At 56.1% G+C, this 7,864-nt stretch overlaps 1 protein-coding gene across 1 annotated transcript in view; it reads right to left on the bottom strand.

The window, feature by feature from the left end:
• The window catches only part of LOC134984552 (oocyte zinc finger protein XlCOF6-like), a 62,507-nt gene extending 58,848 nt beyond the window's left edge, over positions 1–3,659 (bottom strand). The window contains exon 1 of the mRNA XM_063950109.1: positions 3,606–3,659. The gene's annotated coding sequence lies outside the window, so the exon portion shown is untranslated. The remainder of the gene's footprint in view (positions 1–3,605) is intronic.
• Positions 3,660–7,864: the final 4,205 nt, after the last annotated feature.

Genomic DNA, 7,864 nt, shown 5'->3' on the forward strand with positions numbered 1-7,864 from the left:
GAAAGGCCCCTGCAGGAGCAGATCCTCCCGAAGAGGTAACAGTTGTGGATCTTCCAGCAGAAGCTCTTCCATGGGTCACTCCTGCTAGCACCCTCTTATGTCACTCCAGCCAGCTCCCCCATGTGTCACTCCTGCTACCACCCTCCTGTCACTCCAGCCAGCTCCCCCATGTGTCACTACTTCCAGCACCCTCCTATGTCACTCCAGCCAGCTCTCCTATGTGTCACTCCCGCTAACACCCTCCTACGTCACTCCAGCCAGCTCTCCCATGTGTCACTCCTGCTACCACCCTCCTGTCACTCCAGCCAGCTACCCCATGTGTCACTCCAGCCAACACCCTCCTGTCACTCCAGCCAGCTCCCCCATGTGTCACTCCTGCTAACACCCTCCTACGTCACTCCAGCCAGCTCTCCCATGTGTCACTCCTGCTACCACCCTCCTATGTCACTCCAGCCAGCTCTCCCATGTGTCACTCCTGCTACCACCCTCCTATGTCACTCCAGCCACTCCTGCTAACACCCTCCTACGTCACTCCAGCCAGCTCTCCCATGTGTCACTCCTGCTACCACCCTCCTGTCACTCCAGCCAGCTACCCCATGTGTCACTCCAGCCAACACCCTCCTGTCACTCCAGCCAGCTCCCCATGTGTCACTCCTGCAAACACCCTCCTACGTCACTCCATCCTGCTCTCCAATGTGTCACTCCTGCTATTACCCTCCTATGTCACTCCAGCCAGCTACCCCATGTGTCACTCCAGCCAACACCCTCCTATATCACTCCAGCCAGCTCTCCCATGTGTCACTCCTGCTACCACCCTCCTATGTCACTCCAGTCAGCTCTCCCATGTCTCACTACTTCCAGCACCCTCCTGTCACTCCAGCCAGCTCTCCCATGTGTCACTCCTGCTACCACACTCCTATGTCACTCCAGCCAGCTCTCCCATGTGTCACTCCTGCTACCACCCTCCTATGTCACTCCAGTCAGCTCTCCCATGTGTCACTACTTCCAGCACCCTCCTGTCACTCCAGCCAGCTCTCCCATGTGTCACTCCTGCTACCACCCTCCTGTCACTCCAGCCAGCTTTCCCATGTGTCACTCCAGCTACCACCCTCCTGTCACTCCAGCCAGCTCTCCCATGTGTCACTCCAGCTACCACCCTCCTGTCACTCCAGCCAGCTCTCCCATGTGTCACTCCTGCTACCACCCTCCTATGTCACTCCAGCCAGCTCTCCCATGTGTCACTACTTCAAGCACCCTCCTGTCACTCCAGCCAGCTCTCCCATGTGTCACTCCTGCTACCACCCTCCTATGTCACTCCAGCCAGTTCTCCCATGTGTCACTACTTCCAGCACCCTGTCACTCCAGCCAGCTCTCCCATGTGTCACTCCAGCTACCACCCTCCTGTCACTCCAGCCAGCTCTCCCATGTGTCACTCCAGCTACCACCCTCCTGTCACTCCAGCCAGCTCTCCCATGTGTCACTCCTGCTACCACCCTCCTATGTCACTCCAGCCAGCTCTCCCATGTGTCACTACTTCAAGCACCCTGTCACTCCAGCCAGCTCTCCCATGTGTCACTCCAGCTACCACCCTCCTGTCACTCCAGCCAGCTCTCCCATGTGTCACTCCTGCTACCACCCTCCTGTCACTCCAGCCAGCTCTCCCATGTGTCACTCCTGCTACCACCCTCCTGTCACTCCAGCCAGCTCTCCCATGTGTCACTCCTGCTACCACCCTCCTGTCACTCCAGCCAGCTCTCCCATGTGTCACTCCTGCTACCACCCTCCTATGTCACTCCAGCCAGTTCTCCCATGTGTCACTACTTCCAGCACCCTGTCACTCCAGCCAGCTCTCCCATGTCACTACTAGTGCTAGAAGGCTTCTGTGTATAAAAATACAGATATGACAACGCACAGTAAATACTGGATGTATATCACAGAACACTTGTACTAAATATTCAGCTAGCAGAACACTTGTTCTTAACTAACACTGTCTAATACGACATGTAGAATACTTAAGCATCTGTAAATGCACAGCGCTGATGAGACAGGCGGCTTTACAGAGGAGACATTGCCCAGCAGTCCCGGATATCAGCGCAGCTGTGGTGTAATGGCGCCCAAACACTGATATGGAGAGAGAGAGATGCAGCTCCAGGGCGGGACCACCAGCAGTAGATGGCGCCCGGAGCTGGGGGAGGGGCAACCGGTCAGCACCTTATCTCCTATGCTGGTCATCACCACCGGGTACTGTGGAGCCTATAACAAATGGATTTTAGTAAATCCGACCTGTGCTCCCTGCCCTGGTGGATATAGTGGGGTCCCTGCACGGCCACAGTGTCCACGCCAGCGTTGCATCTCCTAAGACCGCAACCGGATCGCGATTTACCGGCGGGTCCCACCTGGGGGACCCTCTTACCTCCTCCCTGATGTGCAGCAACGCGATACGGGAGAACGTCAGCGGTGGTGTGACTGAGGACAGGAGCGCCTCCGCTGCAAGTACCCGGGAACTCGGCCATGTGAGTATACAGCGCCGCTGGGGAGGTGATGGAGCTGCAGCACAGAATGTCAGATTGATTAAATAGTGCTGCGGCCCTTGAAGTCTTCTTAAAAGCTCTTTTCAGGGCAGCCTAGTGCAGCCCCCCCCATGTTAAGTGACCTGCACTGCAGGTACCAACCTACACACTGAGCTCCATTGCCTGGAGGCGGGGTTATAGAGGAGGCCATGCAATGCATCCTGGGAACAGTCAAAGCTTCAGCCTGTTGGTGCCTTGGATCAAGATCCAACTCTACACCCCGATGTATTCCCTGTGGAATCCCAGTGTACCCCACTGCAGAAAAGAAGAGGGTAATAATACAGGGACGGGGCAGCAGACAGGGAGGAAACAGGGACAAGCAATACAGAATTCCATCAGTCTCGGGTAATATGTGACTCTGCACAGATGGTGAAATGAGAAATTCCCGCCCTCAGATGTAGGCGTCATGTGACCAGTCTCCGGCCGTGTGTGTGCAGTGTAGGGTGGGGGAGATATTACCTGGGGGATTATCACTGACACTCTGAGTCTCTATTGCTCAGTATAACAGGACGCCCGGACAGTCTCAGCTCAGGGAGCGCAGCCCTGTGTCACATGACTGCTCTGTGTCCTCCCCCATCTGCTGTATACATACTGTATACATGTTATACCTATCACGTGTTATTCCTTCCCTGCCCACTCATTACTGTTATTATTACTCTGCTGCTATAGTAACAGGACACCACATGCTCCTCTTCCTGTATAATAATAACAGGACACCACAGGCTGCTCCCCCTGTATAATAACAGTACACCACAGGCTGCTCCTCCTGTATAATAATAACAGGACACCACAGATTGATCCCCCTGTATAGCAGGACACTACAGGCTGCTCCCCCTGTACAGTAGGGCACTATATGCAGCTCACCTGTATAGGAGGGCAGCTCCCCCTGTATAGGAGGGCACTATAGGCAGCTCCCCCTGTATACTATAGTAGTGTACCACAGCTGCTCCCCCTGTATAGTAGCGTACTACAGGCAGTTCCCCTGTAAACTAGGGCACCACATGCAGCTCCCACTGTATAGTAAGACGCCATTACCTGATCTTCAAGAACTGGAGGCTGCAGCAATCGATGAAAACTCCTTTCCTGTGTGTGGAACTCAAGGAATCGTTTGTATGTTGAAACGCGCGAGCTTTCCAGCTGACTTCCGGTTTTTGCGTTCCAGCTGACTTCCGGTTTTTGCGGTCCAGCTGACTTCCGGGTTTTGCGTTCCAACTGACTTCCGTTTTTTGCGTTCCAGCTGACTGTTAGCTCCTCCTGGTTCCCGCCCCATGGTCCCCGTACTACGACGGACACTCTGCCATACAGAGGAAGAGAACTGTGCTGTATTACTATATAATAGGATAAGGCGGTGGTGCCCTACTATACAGGAGGAGCGGCCTGTGGTGCCCTACTATACAGGAGGAGCGGCCTGTGGTGCCCTACTATACAGGAGGAGCGGCCTGTGGTGCGGTACTACAGGGGGAGCTGCCAGTGGTGTCCTACTATACTGAGGGAGCGGCCTGTCGTGTCTCTTACTATACAGGGGGTGCAGCCTGTGGTGTCATACTATACAGGAGGAGTGTCATGTGGTGCCCTACTATACAGGAGGAGCGGCCTGTGGTGCCATACTATACAGGGGGCGCGGCCTGTGGTGTGCTACTATACAGGGGGAGCGGCCTGTGGTGCCCTACTATACAGGAGGAGCGGCCTGTGGTGCGGTACTACAGGGGGAGCTGCCAGTGGTGTCCTACTATACTGAGGGAGCGGCCTGTGGTGTCTTACTATACAGGGGGTGTAGCCTGTGGTGTCATACTATACAGAGTGTCATGTGGTGCCCTACTATACAGGAGGAGCGGCCTGTGGTGCCCTACTATACAGGAGGAGCGGCCTGTGGTGCGGTACTACAGGGGGAGCTGCCAGTGGTGTCCTACTATACTGAGGGAGCGGCCTGTGGTGTCTTACTATACAGGGGGTGCAGCCTGTGGTGTCATACTATACAGAGGGAGTGTCATGTGGTGCCCTACTATACAGGAGGAGCGGCCTGTGGTGCCCTACTATACAGGAGGAGCGGCCTGTGGTGCGGTACTACAGGGGGAGCTGCCAGTGGTGTCCTACTATACTGAGGGAGCGGCCTGTGGTGTCTTACTATACAGGGGGTGCAGCCTGTGGTGTCATACTATACAGAGTGTCATGTGGTGCCCTACTATACAGGAGGAGCGGCCTGTGGTGCCCTACTATACAGGAGGAGCGGCCTGTGGTGCGGTACTACAGGGGGAGCTGCCAGTGGTGTCCTACTATACTGAGGGAGCGGCCTGTGGTGTCTTACTATACAGGGGGTTCAGCCTGTGGTGTCATACTATACAGAGGGAGTGTCATGTGGTGCCCTACTATACAGGAGGAGCGGCCTGTGGTGCCCTACTATACAGGGGGCGTGGCCTGTGGTGTGCTACTATACAGGGGGAGCGGCCTGTGGTGCCCTACTATACAGGAGGAGCAGCCTGTGGTGCCATACTATACAGAGAGAGTGTCCTGTGGTGCCATACTATACAGGAGGAGTGGCCTGTGGTGCCCTACTATACAGGAGGAGCGGCCTGTGGTGCGGTACTACAGGGGGAGCTGCCAGTGGTGTCCTACTATACTGAGGGAGCGGCCTGTGGGGCCATACTATACAGGGGGCGTGGCCTGTGGTGTGCTACTATACAGGGGGAGCGGCCTGTGGTGCCCTACTATACAGGAGGAGCGGCCTGTGGTGCCATACTATACAGAGAGAGTGTCCTGTGGTGCCCTACTATACAGGAGGAGCGGTCTGTGGTGCCCTACTATACAGGAGGAGCAGCCTGTGGTGCGGTACTACAGGGGGAGCTGCCAGTGGTGTCCTACTATACTGAGGGAGCGGCCTGTGGTGTCTTACTATACAGGGGGTGCAGCCTGTGGTGTCATACTATACAGAGGGAGTGTCATGTGGTGCCCTACTATACAGGAGGAGCGGCCTGTGGTGCCATACTATACAGGGGGTGCGGCCTGTGGTGTGCTACTATACAGGGGGAGCGGCCTGTGGTGCCCTACTATACAGGAGAAGCAGCCTGTGGTGCCATACTATACAGAGAGAGTGTCCTGTGGTGCCCTGCTATACAGGAGGAGCGGCCTGTGGTGTCCTACTATACAGGGGAAAGGCCTGTGATGCACACTATACATAGGGAGTGTCCTGTGGTGTCCTATTATGCAGGAGGAGCGGCCTGTGGTGCCCTACTATACAGGGGAGTGTCCTGTGGTGCCCTACTATACAGGGAAAGTGGCCTGTGGTGCCATACTATACAGGAGGAGGGGCCTGTGGTGCCCTACTATACAGGGGAAGCGGGTGCCCTACTATACAGGGGGAGCGGCCTGTGGTGTCCTACTATACAGGGGGAGCGGCCTGTGGTGCCAGCCCTTCTATACAGGAGGAGTGGCCTGTGGTGCCCTACTATACAGGAGGAGCGGCCTGTGGTGCCCTGCTATACAGGGGGAGTGGCCTGTGGCCACGGTAGCATCTAGTTTGCCTTCGTGGAGAGGACCTTTCCCATAAGCCCCTGGGTCCATGTCACAAACTATCTGGAATAGTAACCTGTGACGAGGGTACAATGGTGCATAGATAAAACGAAATAACCTTAAATGAACGGAGAATGGATAAAACATTGAGGTGGTGTAAGGGCGGAAGTTATCTACTGCCCTCCCGTGCTGTCACTCCCTAGTCCTGATCACGAAGGAAAATATTGTCACACGCCAGGGGCAGCGGCCGCCGCGCTTACCCCTGCGTTCTCGCTGGTCCTCCTGGCGGTCCCCGCCTCCGGTGGTCGCCGGGTCCCGGCGTCTGGCTGGCGCTGCTCCCGGCGGTTCCCCGGAGTGTGGGCACTGCCATTACACCCGGCTATCACGTGGGTGGTGGGCGGGTGACGTCACTGGCTCCCCTCCACCAATCAGAGGAAGGTGGGGAATTCAAAGGTGGACGCCGGATAGAACTTCAGTGCTCCTTTGTGCAGTGTGGCTCTCTGCTGTTTGAGCTCCAGTGCTTCCAGCATTCAGCGTGTCCCTCTGCCTCACAGTCTCCAGTGCTTCCAGCATTCAGCGTGTCCCTCTGCCTCACAGTCTCCAGTGCTTCCAGCATTCAGCGTGTCCCTCTGCCTCACAGTCTCTAGTGCTTCCAGCATTCAGCGTGTTCCTCTGCCTCACAGTCTCCAGTGCTTCCAGCATTCAGCGTGTTCCTCTGCCTCACAGTCTCCAGTGCTTCCAGCATTCAGCGTGTCCCTCTGCCTCACAGTCTCCAGTGCTTCCAGCATTCAGCGTGTCCCTCTGCCTCACAGTCTCCAGTGCTTCCAGCATTCAGCGTGTCCCTCTGCCTCACAGTCTCCAGTGCTTCCAGCATTCAGCGTGTCCCTCTGCCTCACAGTCTCCAGTGCTTCCAGCATTCAGCGTGTCCCTCTGCCTCACAGTCTCCAGTGCTTCCAGCATTCAGCGTGTTCCTCTGCCTCACAGTCTCCAGTGCTTCCAGCATTCAGCGTGTTCCTCTGCCTCACAGTCTCCAGTGCTTCCAGCATTCAGCGTGTTCCTCTGCCTCACAGTCTCCAGTGCTTCCAGCATTCAGCGTGTCCCTCTGCCTCACAGTCTCCAGTGCTTCCAGCATTCAGCGTGTCCCTCTGCCTCACAGTCTCCAGTGCTTCCAGCATTCTGCGTGTTCCTCTGCCTCACAGTCTCCAGTGCTTCCAGCATTCAGCGTGTTCCTCTGCCTCACAGACTCCAGTGCTTCCAGCATTCAGCGTGTTCCTCTGCCTCACAGTCTCCAGTGCTTCCAGCATTCAGCGTGTCCCTCAACCTCACAGTCTCCAGTGCTTCCAGCATTCAGCGTGTTCCTCTGCCTCACAGACTCCAGTGCTTCCAGCATTCAGCGTGTTCCTCTGTCTCACAGTCTCCAGTGCTTCCAGCATTCAGCGTGTCCCTCTGTCTCACAGTCTCCAGTGCTTCCAGCATTCAGCGTGTTCCTCTGCCTCACGGTCTCCAGTGCTTCCAGCATTCAGCGTGTCCCTCTGTCTCACGGTCTCCAGTGCTTCCAGCATTCAGCGTGTCCCTCTGTCTCACAGTCTCCAGTGCTTCCAGAATTCAGCGTGTCCCTCTGCCTCACAGTCTCCAGTGCTTCCAGCATTCAGCGTGTCCCTCTGCCTCACAGTCTCCAGTGCTTCCAGCATTCAGCGTGTCCCTCTGCCTCACAGTCTCCAGTGCTTCCAGCATTCAGCGTGTTCCTCTGCCTCACAGTCTCCAGTGCTTCCAGCATTCAGCGTGTT

This window comes from Pseudophryne corroboree (assembly GCF_028390025.1).
Source record: "Pseudophryne corroboree isolate aPseCor3 chromosome 3 unlocalized genomic scaffold, aPseCor3.hap2 SUPER_3_unloc_62, whole genome shotgun sequence".
Taxonomy (NCBI): domain Eukaryota; kingdom Metazoa; phylum Chordata; class Amphibia; order Anura; family Myobatrachidae; genus Pseudophryne; species Pseudophryne corroboree.